Source organism: Rhyacophila brunnea, unplaced genomic scaffold, assembly GCF_057557595.1.
Source record: "Rhyacophila brunnea isolate RB1 unplaced genomic scaffold, BYU_Rbru_1.0 scaffold_4, whole genome shotgun sequence".
NCBI lineage: Eukaryota > Metazoa > Arthropoda > Insecta > Trichoptera > Rhyacophilidae > Rhyacophila > Rhyacophila brunnea.
In genome coordinates this window covers 53652639-53674842 of record NW_028233068.1, presented here as the reverse complement: position 1 = coordinate 53674842, position 22204 = coordinate 53652639, and the positions used below count along the sequence as shown (strand labels likewise).

The 22204-nt window shown below is 32.2% G+C and overlaps 1 protein-coding gene across 2 annotated transcripts in view; it reads right to left on the bottom strand.

Annotated features, from left to right (window-relative positions):
* The window catches only part of Mitf (transcription factor Mitf), a 208073-nt gene that overhangs the window by 86266 nt on the left and 99603 nt on the right, over positions 1 to 22204 (bottom strand). The gene's annotated exons all lie outside the window — the stretch shown is intronic.

The window sequence follows — 22204 nt, the reverse complement described above, 5'->3', positions numbered from 1 at the left end:
TAAGACATAATCATTGCAAACATAAAACTTTTTGAAGATACTACGATTATTGTCACAAAATATGTAAAAAAAATGCAAATTCCGGAAGTTATGAAAATAATGAAATTTATTCAGTGTGTCGCTGTCTCACCCTATAACTATTTAAAAAAAGATTTTCACGTAGGATTTTTTTGTATTTCATATTTTCATATCAGTGTTAGCGTGAGGCAGTAGCAGTGACGTCCCTAAACAACATGCCGCCCCTAGGCAGCGCTAAATTGCCGCCCCATTTTATACAGTATTTTTTATCATCCTTACATGACCCCAATATTTAAGAAATGTGTTGTATGGATACATTACTAACAAAATATATACCACTAAATACAATTTAAATGCCATCTCTACTTCAATAATCAATATTGTGAGTCCACGGTTTCAGATACATTTAAAAATACACCTGACAACTTTCAAAACACGCAAGCTAGGTATGTACATATGTCCCTACCTATAATTCAAATATAATTCGCAAATCTGCACGTGTCATTACTGGTCATCAAGGATGTGACGTCCAAGGACAACAGAAGTAAACTAGACATCGCAAAACCTGCAAAAAATACAGTCATGTTAAACCTTGTATGTTAATTCTTAATACTTTTTGTTTCCAACCAGTGAGCTGATTTTTTTAATCGAAGGATATTTTCGTTATTAGGTGGATACTAAGTTTAGGTACCTATTTCTATATTATAATATACCAAATGATTCTCCTCGATTTGCCGCCCTTCAAGTAACTGCCGCCCCCAAGCGACGCTCGATCTGCCTACCCCCACGGGACGTCACTGGGCAGTAGTGAATTGTGATTTGGTGCCGCATCACTATTCTTATTGGGCAACTGAGACATTCCCAGTTATAAAAAATGATGGTTCACATCGAATGTAAGGTCCCGTGATACGCCAGATTGTGACCGGGTGTGCTTTGGTGGGCCTATTAACTTCAATATAGTGTTGTACAACAACATCCAAACTCTCATACTAAGCTACTAATATACTGCTAAATGTGAAATTTCTTGTATTTTGTGTTCTCCATCCCCAATGGTCAAGGACCGCCGCTTTCCAATTCTTTAGGAACCGAGCATTTCAAAACCCACCGCTGCCCAGTCATCAGAATGTTATTTTTTATGTTAAAATCTATGTCGTCTTGGAGTAAGCTGTAATATCACTTTTTATGTAATTAAAATAAAATATAATATATTATATCAGTTTCAAACGTCCAGATAATATTCTGTTGTCCTCGGGGAATGCGTACATAATTTGCCTTATTGGTAGCTTCTTTCGCATTCCGGCAGGTTTATCAAGCACCAAGTGTGAGGGCTGCGAGACTAGTCAATGCACTCCTCAGAGACATATTGTATTATTTATTATTTTTATTATGATTTCCCTTTTACCTGTTCTGAAATGTCACGTTTTTTATTTTGGTTATGTAGACAATAAATAAATAAACGTACTGTATTTAAATGTGTTAAAATATATTGTATAATGTGGATAGGTACATGCGCGGAAATAAGGATAAAATTTCATTAGTTTTTGTCTAATTCCAGAATTAAAACATACTAATCCCGGATTTCTAGTAATCTAGGATCACTAGTAAGTCCGTAGGTACCTACCAAGATTAAAGATTGTTCGCGCGGTTGAATTTACGATAATAAGCAGTCATCGAAGTGGGTATTTGTAAACATTTTACTGATTAGAAAAATACTCTCATAAAACTCAGTATGTAGCATGTATGGATAGAAAACCGAATACTAGAAAAAAAATATAATAAAAAAGAAAGCAAACAATTCGTTGATAAAAACATAACGAGGATTTTTTGCACACCTTTGCAACTGCGCTGGTAGTAAGAGCGATAATGATTTAAACATACGTTCATAAATTGCAATAGTCATTGCTGATTTCAAAAGTGAGTTTTATATTAGGTTCTCACTACAGAAAGTTGTTGACACCCCGCAACTAAAATTCAATGCATTTACAAATCTACATGGTAATAATAAAAAATGCAATTTAAAACAACTTTTTAAATCCAATAATATGAATTTTTTTAAAACAATTCATGGGTACCTATATTCTGGAATTATTTTAAGAGACGCAGATAATATTATGATAACAATATACTCGTATTATATACCAGCATGCATTATGTATTGCATTTTAGTTACAGGGTGTTACCGACCTTCGCTAGTAGTTGGCACCGTCTATATTCATGTATTATGTGATGCGATCTATTAAATAATATTGATTTAACACCTAATTAGATCGAATCACCTGCAATCGAAAGCGTGAATTCAATACCATTTAGCAAGATATAAATCGCGTGAACACGTCGCAGTTAATAAGAAGAAAAAAACGCGAACAGTTCAATGACAAACCTATGAAAAGGATATGACGCAAGATTTAGTGATAGGCACAAGGCACAAGTGTTCTGCGAGCCCTTGATCAATTATTATGCTACGATTGGTATCAATTCTTATGAGTTAAACTCGATCAACTGTAGGGCTACCAACTTAATATTATAAAAAAATAGTAAAGAGGAAGACACTCTTAAGTCAACTATTATTATTTGATTTCCACTAGAGACAGCTTCATAGAATCACAGCGTTAAAAAACTCATCATTTCACTCATCTTAGCGGCGACCATATGTCCGTCGTTCAGTTGTCTCATCGACAATAAAATTGTCCTGGCATCCAGTGAGCAGAAGCGAATCGTCATATTCCCCAAATAAATATCGCGTAGCATTTGCCACGATATTACCTAAAACCGTGTCCGGAAACTTGTAAGTAAGCAGTTCGCCGTATCACACTTTACCGTGAAATGTTGTATCGGAATGGCCGTATATTAAAGACCGTCCAACCTCTTTGGGTCGTATAGTACTGACATAAAATTCATGCCTAAATAAAATACGGTTCTTGTCGGTTTACTTACACGTTACAGAAAGCCAGCAGCAAACAAATTTTGAAAATAGCCGATATACTGGAGTATTTGTTAGGTTAGGTTAGGTTTTCATTCTTGAATTATTCATAAATTTTGCCAAAATCAGCTATGAAAATTGAATTAATGTTCATATTGAATCTAATACAATCTGGAATCATTCCGACAAGAAAGCTAACGGAGAACTGTGGCACGGTGAAATGTTTTACGTACAATTTACATGCAACCGCGTAAAACACGTTTGACACTCAAACCATCATGACGTATTAAATAAAAAATGAAATCAACTAGCCGTATCAATATTTGGAATCAATTATAGTACACTACAATAATACTTTACTATATCTATGACTACAATATAATAAATAATTTATTTACCATACAATGATTATAATAATAAAGTCTACAATAATGTTGACATTGTAACTCGGTTGTGATATAAATAGATAGGTACTGACTCTATTGTCAACTAACTATAACGTAATTTGGCACCGATGACGTAATTCACAATAATCTCCATCGACTCCATAATTTTCATATTATATCTAGTTGTTGTGATAGTGCATTTAACAATAATATTATGTCGGCCCTGATGGAGTAATAATTTTAGTGTGTCAACTTTACTATTCATCCGCTGGTTCGACCTTTAAGTTCGAATCCCGCAAGCCTATCACGTAAGAGTGAGTTATAATATATTATGCAGTAGGTGTAAAAAAATGTATAAGTGCATACTGTAGAGCAGCGATTTCAAAACTGGGAGGTGTGGACTAGTGCGAAGGGAGGCGCAAAAAGTTTAATAGAAAAAATGTAACCACCGGTTTGCAGTTTGCAAGTGCATTCATTGTTCATAAAACGGCCGCTAGTTGTAAACTACCTGCACAGCTAGTTGTAAACAGTGCTTTAAAAGTTAGGTTGTTTGCAAAGCTGTGTGAAGATAGGGGAACTAATTATAAGTACTTACTTACCAATATTTGTGAAGTCAAGGACCAGAAATGCATTCAGTGATTCAAAAAGACATTTAAAATTGAAGATACGGAAATCAAAATAAGTTCCACTTTTAAATTATTTCTGCGCCAGAGTTAAATATTGAAGCAAACAAAAATCTGAAAGGTACTGAACACTTGGATGGTTTACTAATGCACTTTTCACATTATTTCGAAAATCTTGGACAAGATAATGGATTTGGATCGACTACATATTATAGAAAAGGAAAAATTTATAGAATAATCATTCGATATTTCGTTGAAACAAAAGTTTAAGAGTTAAGCCCTAGTTCAATTTTGTTGAATCAAAGTGAAGAATATAATAATATGTCAAGCAAAGCAATGCAAATAGGTACTGCTGCTTTTTGTCATATTTATTGCGAAAAGGGATTTTCTGCATAAGCTGCAATGAAATAGGTACAAATATCGAGCCCGTTTAGTAATAGAAAAAGAGCTACGAGTAGCACTCTCCTCAATGACAATTAGTATTTTGTCAATTACGTTTTTTGTATTAATACATTTGTGTCAATTATTTTATAGGGGGAGGCGTCAAGATTATGATTAGATTAAAGGGGGGCGTAGTAACATAAAGTTTGGAAACCACTGGTGAAGATATAATATATTATACGATCGCATGCGTGCACAGGTGGATGTGATTAGTGATACTATAAAAAACGCAAACATAGTAATGACCTGCTGTTATCAACTTTGCGATGAATGAAAACTTGCTTCGAAGTAAAGTCTTTGTTTGGTGACATTGCCTAGATGCATCGGGATTTAATAATATTACGTTCTATCTGCTTTTTGTATTTTTTTTATTTTAAAAAAATTGTCATTTTTTACTGATTATAATAATAATAATAAAGTACGGGATCGTCTTAGAAGTTTTTCGAAGCCTGCAGCCATTTTCGCGTACGGAAACTGATAAGGCATTTATAAACTTGCTAATTAGATAATACAAAATTGCACGTGATATGAATGCATGTTTTGTAAAATTAAATCCCGATCATGATAATCAATATGAATGCCGCTAAATACTGTCCACAGAGTGTATACGGTGGAGCTACTAAATGCTTACATGGTCTGGGAAGATGGAAGAAGACAGGAGAGCGACAGAGATTCTTGGAGACGCCGCACCGTGTAAATGTCCATATGCTAATATGGGCGAAATAAATCGGTTAACATAGCTTCCGATGCATTATTATGTAAACCACATTATATATTTCAATATGATAACATATTTGCCACAAATAAAAAGTTTTTCTCGACGAAACAGCCTGTCGGCTACATAAAGAAATAATAAATCATACTATTTTATTTACTCTAGTTTATGTATATCGATTAATAAGCGAGACAAATTTTCCTAATAAACTCAGTAAAAGTGTTCCTAATGCATGTACTAATTTCGTCAATCGATAAAAAATATAAAATTTGGCCAATTCGAGATGTTTTACTAAGTTTTTCGAGCTCTATGGTTTGGTCAATCAAACATATTTCATTAATAATAGTGTTTGATTATTAATTTTATAAAATTTACCATTATTTCTTTCATTTATTCAGTAAGTTTAGATAGAGAAATTAACTATATACTTCTACAGAGTTGTACCTATATTAATAGTTAGTAAATAATCTTTTTATTACTAAATTATTTTATATGATTAACACTAAATTTATCATGATTTGAGAGTTAAACCAGATGAAAAAAATCAGATAACTATTATTTGTAACTGAAATTATCAATGCATGGAATAGAAACATTACGCACCTACAGCAAGTAGGTATCTGTAATTACTTATTTTATCATGTTATTTTTTTTTAATTTAAGAACATCAAATCCATCTCTCACTTTTATAATGTCGACTGTCGAAGTCAAGGGCGTTGCGAGCCATCGATTACATAGCCATGATAGTGCGTTGGGCATTGAAAACCGATTATCGATTTCTTGCATCTTGGGCTAACTGTCCGATAATCGATTAACCCACATACTTTGTCGATTAGTTTGACTAGCGAAAATGCAGTTACATGTAAAGGATCACGCCGGTGTCGTAATTTTATAAACATAACCTAATAAACAATTAATTAGACGTGTGTAGTTTGTATTGTTTACATTAACTAGCTGCAGATAGTAGATAATTAGATATAGTACAATCTAGCGAAAGAATTTACACATATATATACGATTGTATGTAGCTGATAGTATGTAATCATTACAATCTTAATCAATTATAATTTTATTAAGTAGGTATTATAAGTATAACATTCAATACCAAATGTACGATGCTTCAACTGTGTAAATATAAAATAAATTTTATTAAAAGGTCAGCAGTAGTTGAGACTTTCGATATGTAAGTGATATGGCTGTACCTTGAAATTCTATGTAGTGACATGGTGACTAGGAATTCCAATCCCGGGATCCCGAGCTATTTTCGATACTCATGAATCCCGGGATTGATAAACATAATCCCGGGATTTCGGGATTGATTTTTTTATCAATTTTTATGGAAAATAAAATAAAAGCGAAAATAAAACGGAAAAAATACTTTTAATAAAAAATAACTACATTAGAAATAAACTGAGTTTGAATAAAGTTTGATTTATACCGATGTGTAGGTTGCCGATTCATTTTATTTTTTCACATGAATTATTAAAAATGAGAAAGATTGGAAAAAACAATGCTTCGCACTTTTAACAAAGTAATTCTACCATGATATCATACGTTTTACGGCAGTTTCATATTTGGCTGACTAATTAGATTTATGATGCAGAAAGGCCATACGTACGCTATGATTATTTGCTTTACTATTTTAAATCTCGCTAATCCATTCATTATGTCTTTACTATTAGAAACAGCAATCTTATATTAAATTCACATTATTATTTATATTACAATATTATTTACTCCATTAAAACTTGTGTATTTCCAAGATTGAACGTATACAATATTAACAATAAATGTCTTAAATAGTATAAATTATACTAGATTTATTTTTGACCGATTTTATCAATGTTATTTGTAAATATAAAAATTTTATATTAACAATGGAAAAAAAATGCCAATCCCGGGACCAGTCCCGGGATCCCGGGATTGTCAAATTGTAATCCCGAAATCCCGGGATCAGAATTTTGGCTCGGGATTGGATTCCCTAATGGTGACTAATATTGATGTCTTCAAACGAATGGGGTGATCGGGGAAATTCTGCGTAGTATAAAAATTCGAAAACTAAAGAACCTTAGCCACATTATGAGAGTATAAAAATACAGCATTCCCCAGATCAATATCTAAGCCTAAGGAAAGTTCAACGGTATACGAAGCAGAAAATGGCGCCGCATGGAAACTGCATTATTGGTACTAGTGCAGTACCTTAATATACGATAAAATACAGATCGTCGTGAATGTAGTCGAGGATGGCAACACATCAGGAATAAGATACATTTTTTTTTAATATATTCAAGTATTTTGCTATCTAAAAATGAAATTGTTTGCGATATAGATTATGCACATCTACAATATTCAAATATCTATATTAAATTATTTCATATATACTATATACAAGTGGCATCCGGTCCATATATGCTGTAGATGCATGCCTTAATTATTCCATGATATTATAATCTGTATATGATAGTATAAATATCCATAAAACCAATAAATAAAGTCAATAACATACTAAATGATTGACACTGATCCCTATGAAATCAAAAATGTACTTCTGTGTGGGACTACAATCTGCATGATGTGCAAACAGTTCTCCGTATTATAGCGTTTGTTAACGTATAATTTCAGCGACAGCGCCAATACATTCATTTTGTAAATCTGTCATCGGTTAGTTAAAAGAAATAATGTAAGATTTCAAAATTAGAATATCCGAATGACCAAAAAATTTCACAGGTATCTCAAATACTACTTGCAATTTGAATATATAATTATAGGCAACAAAACATTATACGCAAAATCTAATATAATAAATATTTGAAGTTAGAATATATAGTAATATATAGCCTTAAAATATATAGTATAATCACAGGAGTATATCCGCAGATTCAATATGTTCACCTAACTATTTATATCAGTAAAAAAAATACTATCTAATATACCGTACCGACTTGTTAGAATAATAAATTTCAACAAGGGGTTCGAGTACCCACGGTTTGAAATTCTCATTTTTCGCAGATCGCCTAGTAAGCAACAATCAGGACACACCCTGGGGGCATGCGAACATAAACATATTTAGTTACGTATTTTAAAGTAAATATAAATAATAATAATAATAATAATAAATAAACAGATACTTACATAAAGTGTAACGACACGATTGACAGGTAGGTCAAGTGAGCATTATGTTAAATCGATGCAATATTTTATTGTATAAGCATATGTTATTAATATTATACGAAGTACCTATATAATTATGTATGTTTTTTTTTCATATGTCTTGGGTGGCCGTATAAGCTTGCTAATTTATTTATTTTTCTATATTTTGATTTACCTGGAATTAATACTTACATATGCAATGCCATCATATAACTAAAGGAAGATTGCAGATTTTTTATTTTACCTGGACGGTGACGTATCATTAAAAATAAATAATAAAACTAATCAAAGTGAATAGTATAATATACAATTCGTCAAAACGTCTATTGTATCCATTTGGATGCGAAGAGTCAATAAACTTTCTCTAGTAAGTAGGTACTACTTTTACATGCCAGAGCAGAATAAAATCGACATTCAACGCTTTTTGGCAAACTGTACTAGCCTTAGAAGAGGTGTTTAAACCACTGAATTAGTGTGACTACATCTTGCACTAATAGGTATACGAGTGCATCGAGTCAAAGCGTTAAGGACCAAACTTTACTGTCAAAGTATGTGTATTGTGATTCTTATTGGCGGTAATCAGTTGTGTGGTCATACTTGTACATAGCAAAATTGTTTTGAATGCGGATTATATCTACGCAAACGAGAAAGTTAGTTGTATTTAACTTGCAGGTTTACATAATAATATATTATATGCATGCGTCAGTCAACTGACTAGTGTTATTGTTTACAATTAAAAAAAAATATTATGCAAATACCACTTATATAATTCTATGTAGTTAACCACTGATAAAATAACCATTATATTATTTAAAGTATATATTAATCTCTAATTAGTCAATAAATGTTGTACAGTTATTATACAATTACTATTGTTTGTCAATTTAAAAATATTCTAATGATTTACAAATTTTAAAAAAACTTTAATCACGGGAAACGACGTTGCCATGTTAACAACTGTTTTTCCGTCAAACGTTTCATTTTCATATATCCATAGCCATTATTAATTAGTTGGTTTTAAATAAAGTCGACATTTTATGCACCAAGCCGTAATTCTTATTTATTGAAATTAAACTAGAGTTCGAAAGGTAATAGTAAATATTTGTCTAGTTTTACGAGGTTTTTAATATTGCAATATTATAATAACACTAAAATAAATTATTGCTTGCACTTAGATAATATGAAAAAATAAGTGGCACCTAGCCAATTATTATAATTCAATGACATACATAATATTATTCAATCTCCGTTTTCACACATAATGTTGTGACAAGGAATATCATTAATCATGTTTCAAAAAAGTCTAATGCAATATACTTACCAGTGTGTCTTTATTGAATTTTAGTTTGACAGAGCTATTACACTTTGACTAGTGATATAATAATAAAATTATAATGACATTTATCATATTGTAAGACTGTAAGATTTAGGTGGCTGCGCGGCTTAAGCGTTGGACTATAATGCCGTGGGTCCCAGGTTCGAAACCTGGGTCTAACAAGTACACATATTGTTTTTCAGTTTGTGTCTGTCAGGGTATGGACCTAATATGTTGAGCAAATGGCTGACATCCATTTCTCGTAAAAAACAAAATCTATTAATACAAACCTCTACTCTGTGGAGGCCCATATGATCCTATTAGGATCGGACATGGTCGAAAGAAGAAAGGAAAAGAAAGATTTAGGTACTAAGAAATTAACTGCCCTCTAGAGGAAGTCGGCAGTTACTATCCTAAGTTAGCGGCATCGCGAGTCGAAATAATTAAATACATATTATTATATATCGTCTCTGTTCTGGCAGAACACACCAACTGGAGAATACTAGTTTTGAGTAATTTGACTTTGAAGTTGTTAAAATGTTTGAAATAATGTTCTATCATGTGAGTTTATTAAGTAATCGTCAAAAGGATGACTTTAAAATAAAGACTGTTTATTTATTAAGAAGGTTTCCAGACGGTAAAGTTTGAAATAAGGAACATTTTGGTACTATCAATATGTCATTTTTTCGAATTAGTGTTTTCTGCCAGAACAGTGACGATAGTATCTACTTGTGCAACGCGTGTACAGGAGATGAGAATGATCAAAAGCGCGTCTTGATCTCGCGGCTGAAACTACACTCTGTTCTTTAGGGGAATGAACTTTGTGCATCGGGGCTAAGCGTCGTCAACCAAATACACGGTGATTTGATTTTACGACAAAGAGTGGGCTAGACATTCACATACGGTTGCCATTCATAAAAAGGGGTGGCAGTACTGCTGGCAAAAGGTGGAGGTCATGGCTTCCACATCTTGAAGCGCCCCCCCCCCTACCCATCGCTAGGTTTAAAGGCAGCGGGACTCTTTACAGAATGTTGTTTCAGGTAAAATAAGGGTATTAGGTGTATTTTTAGAGATTTTGTGTACTGTTGAATAAATCCACTTGAATTGTGTTTTATTAATTGGCTTAATCACGGATTAATTATTTTTTTTTTAAATAATTAACACCATCTGAAATTTGAATTATTATTTCAATGAAAACAAATTAATATGACTGACAAAGTTGAGTGTGCGGTATTTATGTTGGATCCCCACAGTCAACCTCCACTGGTTAGTACCTACCCATGAAAGAGGAATCAAATAAAAATAATTAACGCTTGTATAGGGAATTATTAATACCTTTGATCGATTAATTAATTGATAAGAGTAATCAATATTTCAAATTAAATCATTTATAGTGTGTCAATACTCACAGTGTATATTAATTTATTTGGTATTGACATCAAATGAATTAAATCAAACCGGTTTGTGGTGAGAACAGCATATTTTTTAAATGTGCATCTGTTGGTTTGAACCAGTTATTTTTTCGTTGAGATTGTTTCGTATTACACCGTAAAAAAGAGCAAGGTCGCGAAATGGTGGTCAGCGACCCACACTACTCTCTTTTAGTATTAATTAGTGCGTGTGAGATAACTTGCAATACACCTTACATAACCATTATAATATTATATTAACTTCCCTTAAATTGTATCTCACAGCCATTGCTTAGATTTTTTTATTGAAGTAACATGTTCCCCCATCTACCACATCAAATTGCATCGTTTCATCACCATTGAATGTGACGCTCCCTCCAAAAGTATATCTAGGACCAATTTTACAAATCGACTTTAGAAAGGGAAAAGGACATAATCCACACAAATCAAATTTTACAGGGCGCACATAAACGTTTTTGTTATGGTTTTCGGTCAAAGCTAAAATACAAAATACACATAACAGTGAGTTGCGTGATAATTAATAAACGTTTTTCCCACTTTATTTCCTTTTTTTAATTTCCAGCTAAATTTAGACAATAAATCGGCCTTTGCAGCTTATATCCTTTGGACACAATGTGTATTTAGCTGTGTACAACGTTATTATCAAATAAAAACAAATTTGAAAAACTGAGGGTTAGGTTGTTTTTTTCATTATACAGTCAAAATCTTGTATTTACTTAAACACCTAATATATTACTGATAATATGTATTAAAATTTAATCTTACCATTGTCCAAATTCAACCAGTACAAGCAATAAGATATTTTTAAAGAATTTGTATAAAGTTAATGCATTGCCATATTAAATAACCAGATAACTAGTAAATACAATAAGATAGGATATTCAAAAAAAACAATGAAATACCTACATGTCTATTATATTCATTATGTATGAAATTCATAATTAACAAATCTATGTAGGTATGTGAATATCAGTCGCGAAGGGTTGAGGTAAGCTGCTAAGATCCGACATAAATAGCGCACATTAACATTGTCAGTCATTCATAATTGTTTTTATTGAACCATGACTACAATTTACAGATGGTATTGGTTAGTTTTTAAAAATCAATTAAACCTTGCCTAAACCAAACCATAATAGTTTTGGTATGTTATGGGCGATTCGACAAAATTGTGCAGACTTTTTCATTCATACTTATTTGTTTTCATTGAATTAAGAATGTTGTTGGTCAGTTTTTTTAAATTTATTAAGCCCTGCCTAAACCAAAGCATAGTAGATAAAAAATGTTAGGCTTCGTCATGCGTACTTCCCGGGTCTTTTCAGATGCTACGGTATTAAAACTTTTATTTATTTTTTTAGTTCGAAGCAGATTTGAGAATGGGTCTATTGTTTGGGCACCGCATCAGTTGAAGTATGGCCTTATGGTGGAGAGGGTACAGAAGAAATTCTTGAGACTCCTTTACTTGAGGTTGTATGGATACTATCCGTGGCTTTATCCAACTGACTTTCTCTTAGGCATGCTTACATACTGCAGTCTGCAACTTAGAAGAAATCTTTATTTAGCTACGTATTTTTTTCGACTTATACGAGGTATAAATGAGAATTTTTGAGAAGAAGATTTGTTTATTCTCCCAAGGTGCAGAACCAGCCTGCCACTGGTAATGCCAATTGGGAGAGCGATAACTATGTTCAACGAAATTGCTTCGGGTGTTGATATATTCCACCTACGTGAGAATGAGTTTAGGTGGATGTTGTTTTATAAATTCTTAAAATAGGGTCTGCTTAACTCATCCGGTGTACTTCCTTGTACCTATCTAATTTATCTACTGATAGGTATATCTCTTTTTTTTATGTAACACTGTTATATTTATATATCTTTGTTTCTAAATGTCATTTTGTGAACGTCTTAAACTTATAATTTGTAATGTCCACAATATGTTAAAAAAAAAAAAAAAAATTGGAAAAAAAAATTTGATAATAATGAAAATTGAAAATATTATTCTATCTATAAAATATCCAAAATGATGTATGGTTTAATGGCATAATTTTAGATATTTTATAGATATACGATTATTTTTGATAATAATCGTATATCTATAAAATAATAGCTTGGTTTTCGCAGTGTTTAATTGAATTTTATAACGTTTTAATACAGTTAAAGCAATGATAAAAATTATTAAGTACCTATTTGTAAATAGCATTTTCAGTTAAATTATATAAAAGGGTTCAACTACATAATGATCATTCAAGATTACAAATGACTCTAATCATACATATTCATGTAATAGTTTTGATAGCATTTTTCTGTCTTAAAAATAACTAACAAGCATATAAATTTTCTGAGTACTTACATAAATTAATAAAATTAGTCAACCAATGCAGCTGTGTATAAAAGTTTAACTAATATCACCGTTAGAAACTACGGAAACGACACCACATATTTCAAAACTCATCGATAAAACATTAATCATAAATTTCAATACAAGAGTATAATATTGATTTACAACGCATTGTGACGTTTATATTATGATGATTAATAAAATACTGCCATCATAACACTTATCTACAAATTTAATTATCGTGTTACTATCACATTGAACTTCAACACAATTCTACAAAATTGATAAACAATAATCAGTAATCACAAATGGAAATCAGTGACAATATACATACAAGTATATATTGACATGCAAGCACGTAACAATATGATAAAATAAATAATGTAAAAAAGACTTAAAAGGTTATTGGTCCTTAACAGGCTACTTGTTTTACATAATAAGCATTATTAAATAATTTGTACTATGATTCATTAGTCGATATATACTAAAAACGCAACACGTGGCGTATAATGGTGTCAGATTCTTGTGACAGTGCAGGTGACTCATTTAGGTGTTAGTACAGTTATAGCGCCAGTACACGTGCATTGATTTACTTGCAGCAACCGTCTGTATTTTAAACTATCGCGAAAATAACTGTTAACACGTACAAGTGCCGACTGTCTCGCCAATACTTCGGAGAAAATGTATTTATAGCCAATAGGAAAAAAAATTGAAGAAAGTAAGACCCTGCAGGAATTGACCCTGCATCTCTTAGGTTTCGCGCCCGTGCACATTGACCACAATGTTAAAGGCGCCGTACTTAATTGCTAAAAATTTTAACTAATGGCTCTTATAATACACTCTGAAGCGATTTTAAAAATTGAGCTACGTTGGCTGTCGGCTTTTGTACTTTAAATCAAAGTAGGTATTACTTTGATTACTAACCCGCGTCACGGATTACCTCGATTCCTGCGGAGTGTCTTACTTTTTCCAAAATAGATTTTTTCAATTGGTTATTTATAATATTACATATTCTCAGAAGTGTTTTCAAAATTATGTATGTTCAATACTTAGACATAGAATATATTATTACATTCTTAAATCTTGTGAATTGTTCGTTAAATAAAAAAAATGTTAATAAAAAAATATTAGCAAGTTCAAGTAAGTTACAACACAAAATATCTTGGAGTAATCCATGACGTCGGTTAGTAGTCTTCTTCAATCCCTTTGTAAAAATAATGTGATCTTACTTTAAAAATCGGCAACCCTCAAAAACTCCAGTCTTTATCTAATCTATCAAATGTTAAAAGTCTAGATCTTTAGACCCAATTACTATAATTTAGTATCGAATTTTTATTGCAGTTCAAAATTTACATGCATTATGTCATATTGTTTGCATGTGTTCGATTACTATTAAAGGCACAAATACAAATTATAGTATTGTAAGCACGTGCGTGGGCATTGTTTGATCGATTATCGGCCTTCGTGATAACCCGGTTAACTATTTTACTATACAGGTTGACATTACCAGCTATATTACAAATTATAATGATTATTAAGTATGATTTGCTCTGTGATAGATTGAAATATAGCATGCATGTAAAATCATGCATGCCCCCCCTAAATGTAGATTGTACACAATTCGAATTCGAACAGAATGTAGACTTTGATCAAATGTTTTAAAAATATTAATGATTACACAATCTGTCTTTTTCAAATATTCATAAAATAAATAACTATTTAAAAAAAACCCTTGACAAATTACAACGTACAAATAGATTTCTATGTAAGATAATTTCAATTCGACAATCTCAATTTGAAGTGTAAATAATTATATATTATTGTAATCAGTATAATATCACAGACATTACTTTTACTTATAAAGCATTTGACAAGCTGGAAGTTGGGATATAGAAGCTATTGTCGAAGAGAAATACCTACCATATACGAGGGTGGGTCAATAATTCCTTAGAAAAAAGCATTAAAACAGTTTTTATTTTTGTATTTTTTTTTTATTTCTCAACATAATCTCCTTGGAGCTCAATACACTTGGTTAGACGTTTCTCAATATTTTTTAAACCGTCAGAAAAATAAGTTTTCGGAAGGTCCTCAAAATAAGCATTTGTCCGATCGATGACTTCTTCATTTGAAAAAAAACGTTGTCCACTTAGCCATTTTTTTAAGTTTGGGAAAAGGAAAAAGTCACTGGGTGCTAAATCTGGCGAATACGGTGGGTGGTCGACCAATTCGAACTTCAATTCTTCAATTTTAGCCATTGATCGTAAACATGTGTGAACACGGGCATTGTCCTGATGAAAGAGGATTTTTTTCCTGTTTAAATGAGGCCGTTTTTCTTCAATTTTGTTTTTTAGCTGGTCCAATAAAGATGCATAATAATCCCCTGTTATTTTTTTTCCTTTTTCCAAATAGTCAACGAAAATAATTTCACGTGCATCCCAAAATACAGTAGCCATAACTTTACCAGCTGATTTTACGGTTTTCGCCTTCTTTGGACATGGTTTGCCTTCGCAATCCACTGCTTTGACTGTTCTTTCGTCTCGGGAGTATAGTGGTGTATCCATGTTTCATCTACAGTCACAAAGCGACGAAAAAATTCATCCGGATTGCGTTGCATGAGCGACAACAGGGCTTTAGAGGCCACCACCCTATTGCGTTTATTGTCGACTGTGAGCAAACGCGGCACCCATCTTGCAGAAATATTTTTCATGCCCAATTTGTCATGTAAAATAGAAATGACGCTACCTTTTGAGATCCCTGTAACCTCAATTATCTCACTCAACTTTAATCTTCGGTCACTTAACACCATATCGTGGATTTTATTGATCATTTCTGGTGTAGTCACCTCTACAGGACGTCCTGAGCGTGGTTCATCCTTTGTTGATGTACGACCACGTTTAAATTCATTAAACCAGTTATAAATAGTTGCAAGTGAAGGAGCAGATATGCCGTGAACTAAATCCAACTCATTTTTTATTTCCTTTGCTGTTAACCCTTTTATATTAAAATGTTTAATAACAGCTCTAAACTCAATTTTCTCCATTTTCCATTTTTCTATTTTCCACAAGCAAATTTTTTTTTAAATGTACGAGAAACACACAACAACCCGACCAATCTGATTGAAACTTCGCAGCATACTGAATCGGTAGTGCCGCTGCATGAAAACAAACCGCTTACAGTACTAGTCGCGCCACCTGTCGGCTTTTCTAAGGACTTATTGACCCACCCTCGTACCTAGCAAGCATACTTTAAATTGTAAAACTATCAAATCTATATTAAATATTTTTGATGTATTCAATATTGAATATATAAAATTTAAGAATGATAAATTCTTTATTATTGAAAATACTTAAGGGGGGACATTGCTCAGCGTAGGTCAAAATGGAGCTTTTGTTCTATTTTCAAAGCATGATCCTGGACATACCTTAAACGTTGTAGATAATCTATTTAAACAATTTTGAAGCCTTGTTATCCTTTATATTTATTTTAAACATTTGATGACTGCATAAAGTATTTTTATTACATAAAATAGTATTTTTTTAAACCCCTCGCTCTAATGTTTTAGAATATAGTAATATTTCAGTACATAAATGTGCAGTGGTGTTAAGATTTTTTACATTTATTAATTTTTAAACGCATTTATGAAACCGTCAGTATAATTTATATCGACATTATAGTGAAATATTTACGATAAAAAATTATATTGATAATCTCTGTGACCGCAAATTTGACAATAATTGGGCATTTTATTATTCAAAAAACGGGCAAGATTAACACATTTGAAGATAATTCTAAAGATACTCATTATAAGCTATGTCTTTGACCATTCAAGTGTGATAAAACATCCTACGAATAATGATTGCTTTATCATAATTATTGACCTAAGAATAAGGTAGTGTTTTTTTGAAATACGCCGATTTCTTTTGGCATTCCCAGTGGTTAAGCTAAAACATACGGCCGTAGCCATAAATTGACAAACTATAATTGTGATAGTCATCTACCAAAAGTCGATCATAATTTAAGTGTACATAAAATATATATAAAATTTATTACTAGTGAAATATTTTGATTTACGTTGCAATGATGTGTCGCAGTTGATGCAGTGATACGATAATAAATTAGGTATCACAGCGTACGGCACATATCTCAATCGAGTGATCACAAATTCGGCGAAATTTTGTGAACAAGTGCCTTGAAATTGATTTGTAAACAAATATGCGTGCAATATGTTTAGTTAATTAACTATCAAACATCTTATCTATGAAAAAATATGTACTAATGCTTCAAGGTTAGATGTTACATATCTGATTATGTGAATAAAATAAGCCGAAATTATGTTAAACTGCCAATACTAGTATTGAGGTGACACTAAAGAATTTTAAATTGTTATAAAATAGTATTAGATAATTATAAGTAATGAATAAATAATTAAAATTATAACTGACCGAATTCCCACAGTATTATGTTATATTGTAAAATACTATAGCAAATGATGTTTGAGATAAGTAAATAGTGGATACCTTTTAGACTAAGTAAGTACTGATTATAGACAAGATTTATTGTGTAATTTTAAGAACTAGCTAAATGTTCCCACAATGTTGTGGAGGGTGTAATAATATAAATTGTTATATTCGCATCATAGAGTCGATAGTTATGATGTTTTTGTGGAACATTTGTTTAGGGCAACTATATATTCTCCCCTTGACTCTTGTCCGTGGGAATATCGTAAGTACGACAAATCTCCATCCAGTATCCAAACTATATAAGTAGTTACTGCGCATGTAACTCTTGTTTCAGACGTCATACTGTTAAGTTATGTATGTTAAATACCTTAGAGCGGAATGCACAATCTAAGATTTCGATCTTAAGGATAAGTCGCCTAAAAGCATGACTTAACTATAGACAATCCTGAGTATAGAGTTAAGGAATCCTTAACCATAGACTACTTTTGTTATGAACACGCCCCCTTCTGTATTACCAATTATCACTGACAGCTGCTGTCAAAATAAATTCGCATGTCTATAAAAGAGTCATACACTCAAATTCATTTAACAGTGTATCTCAATATGGATATTGATAGTGTTAATTCGTTTGGCATGTACTTGCAGAATATTATTTTACTTTTATACGCCAGCCCGCAGAAATACAAAATGCCAGGTGAAGAATGACACTTGACGCTAGTGTTACCATGTTAAAAAAAATATCTTGCGGTGCCTGTGGAATCACGCATAATGACTTATGACGAAAACATAATAGTATTATAATTAAATATTAATATGTATTTATAGTTATTGCATTTATAAAATGCAGTTGTCATATTTTCGTCATCGTTTAACTTAACTTAAGGCCATGCATTAGTTGAGGCACAGTCTAAAAAGATCGTTGCTAGGCGATGTGCGGATTGCGGGTCGCGGGTGCAAAAGACGCCTGTCAAACGAAATATTATTTCTCATATAAATCCAACATACGTCCATTTTATGTTGTGTTTAGTATTCTATTAGTAACAATAATAATATATTCATTGACATGTTTTCTTTTTAAAGTAAATGGGTAACGTTTTTAGTCATCTCTACACGATTTTAGAATGAATTGGCCCGTCGCCATCACGCAGCAAAGTGACGTGTGTCTAACTCGACGTTCTCTCAATGAATGCGAATCGAGTACAAAATTTCGTCGCGCGTACAGTTGAAAATTATTTGGCGTTTCACTGATGCGTCACCTTAACTAAGGACAATGTTTCTGCATAGTGTTTTCTGCTAAGGAAATTTAAGTTATGACAAATGTTTCTGCATTCCGCTCTTAGTATACAATTGTCTAATAAATGATAGCAATGAAGTGTTTCATTACGATAAAATCGTTAATTACTAATTTTGGACTAATTATAGCAGCCTGGACAAACCATGTCAATAAAAAAAATTGGCATATTTTGTACGTAACATAACTACCATTTTGGCGACACCTAGAACTAATATCTTGATTAACTTATTTTCTCAATTTTATCGGTGACGCGCAATGACATTATTAATGGACGACGCACTCAATACAGTAGCTAGCAAGTAAATTCACGCATTCGCATGGATAGGTAGACGTCCCGCAATTTCCATTATGCGATATCACGCATCGGGAATTTACAACAATATGACCTTTATTGTAATGGCGTTAGAGCAGTGTTCCTAATGTCAATGTTCATTTGAGCGAACCCGTTCGAACCGAACCATTCGGCAGACCCAACAAAAAGCATCAGGAATTTATAGCAATATCACCTTTATTGTAATGACGTTAGAACAGATTATGCCATTCGGCAGACCCGACAATAAAGTGAGTGTCATTTTCTTTTCCAGATGATTCGTCCATATTAATGTCATTGGTGACGCGTATTCGTAGTAGAGATGTCAATAATTATTATTGAATACCTAATTTCAAAATGGGTATCATCAATAATCATTACATTTATTTTCTAATTAACTAATAATTTGCAAAAAATTCTTAACAACTCTAAGACAGTTATGAATCTATCAATATAGGTACGTTATATCATTTACTATATAATTGTTTTTAGTAGTTTTTTTAAGTAAATGTTTAAGATTATATTTACTGATAAAATTCCGTATTAATTGAGATAGTATTTAATTGATACGACTTCTCTTTACAAAAGTATAATATTAATAATGTTAATTGTTGTTGTTATTGATAACATGTCAATTAAGTATTGTTTATTTTTATTCACTTGGCCAAATAGTATGTATGAGTATGTGGCAATTTGACCAATGAATTTCCGGACTCAAATGAGTAGATACCTCAGTATAAAATTGTCAATTTATCTGCCTCCCGCGAACAATCAGCGATGATTAAAAGTAGATGACGATACTATTGTGATGATGTTGCACGAGACCTTGGAGTATCAGCAAATTCGCCGTATCTCATAATTCATCAAGCTACGAGTATCATCATATTGTCATACATCATATTATCACGTCAAGTACTGGACGCAGAAAACACTTACCCATTGATACAGCGTTGTAAAGAAATTAATACGTTATAAAATATGTGTCTTGAATTATCTCTAACGCATGAGAGAAAACACATGGGTCGTGAAACAAAACAAAATGACACTCTCATTAGAATTTGACAAATTCTTACAGTGCGGTAATAACATATCGAGAAATTAGTGTGTTATCCAAGAGACTTATGGGTAATTATAATATGAATATGGTACTGTAACTTACTGTAACCTTAAGCCACATACACAACCAATCAAAAAATATCGATAATATGTTTAAGGCGGCGAGATGAGGAAGTCTAGCAGATGCCACTGACTTCAATATTTACTTCGTCAACTTAGTACATATAGCGTCTCATCGCTTCATCCACGAAACATCGAACTTTTCCAGATACCTTACCCATACTCGGACACTCTACACGAAGTCTATCTATAAACACCTGGCCTACTGATGTAACTAAGGTACGAATTAGCGTCTGTCACACATACATTTTTACGTAAACGGTCGAAAGAAAATAAATACTTGTCATAACTGAGAACTATATCAACGGACTTGCTAGAATTGCTACACAATTGGGCACAGTAGAACACGCTGACCAAAAAATTGCAGATTAGATGAAACTACCGATGATTGTTTAGTGTTGACGGCCACTTCGAATATGGACAGATTTAAAAGTTGCTGGAGAAAATCAGGACTCATCCCGGGTTGTAGCGTTCCTAATAACAGATAACTGATTTCAAAAACATAACCCGTTGATAGGATAGTTAGAAATATATAACAAAACCCATGTAACTAGGTATATACTTCTTGTTATAAAAGCATATTACGTAACACTAAATTTCACGCAATTCTCTCACATAGTTCAATACTCAATAATGCGTAGGCAGGTAGTTATCAATTTTATTTTGACACGCATGATAAATAAAAAAAAATGTAGGTAGAAAATTCTATCTAATTTATTTCATTTAATTCCAAAATGGCGAATTTGCAAACAGTAAAAGTAAGACGTAAAGTCGAAATTCCTCATCAATTAAAATAATCGTAGCGATTATGTACTATTCTTATTAAAATTTATTAGCAGTAGTAATAAAAAAAAACAACATTCAATAATGAATTCTTGGCAAACAAAATCGACAAAATGACACGCGGGCAGCAAATTCAGATTACAGATAGGTGCTACATAGATTACAAATCTGGCACATGTCATTTTAAACTAGATTACAGCGGACCGAGTGTTTGATACTTTTTAGAAGTTATCAAAATCATACACCATGTGCGTTTTGCTTTACAACAAACAATATAACTTAAACCACTAACCAGCACTTAATTAATTTTCATTGTATTTTTTTAAATTCAAGTTTGTTAGCAACATAAATATAGATACTATTTATAGATATGTAATTATTAAAAAAAGAAACAGGTTTAAACGACAGACGTTTAAAAATGGGTTAAAATAAATAGATTTACGCAATTATTATAAATAATTATTATAAGAAGACAAAATGTTCTATGAAAATCAAAATCGGGACGTGTAAACGGTGTATTATACCACATTTACACGTGCATGGATTTACTGTTCCCAGTACGTATTATCGCAGCCATAACAAGAAAATGCACGTGAAATCATATACCTATTATCGTACAAGTTGCAAAATTGCATGCATGAAGTTCAGAAGCTTCTGAATTTTTACGCAACAGTTGGGATTTTTACGATATCTGCACCTGCCAGAAAAAAAACGAATTGCACCGTGCAGACTCATTTTGAGGTTAACCGATTTTCACGACCTGTCAAATATGACAATAAAATGACAACATCACGTCTCGCTTACTGTTTAATAATGAGATTGGCGAGACAATCAGCACTTTTACGTGT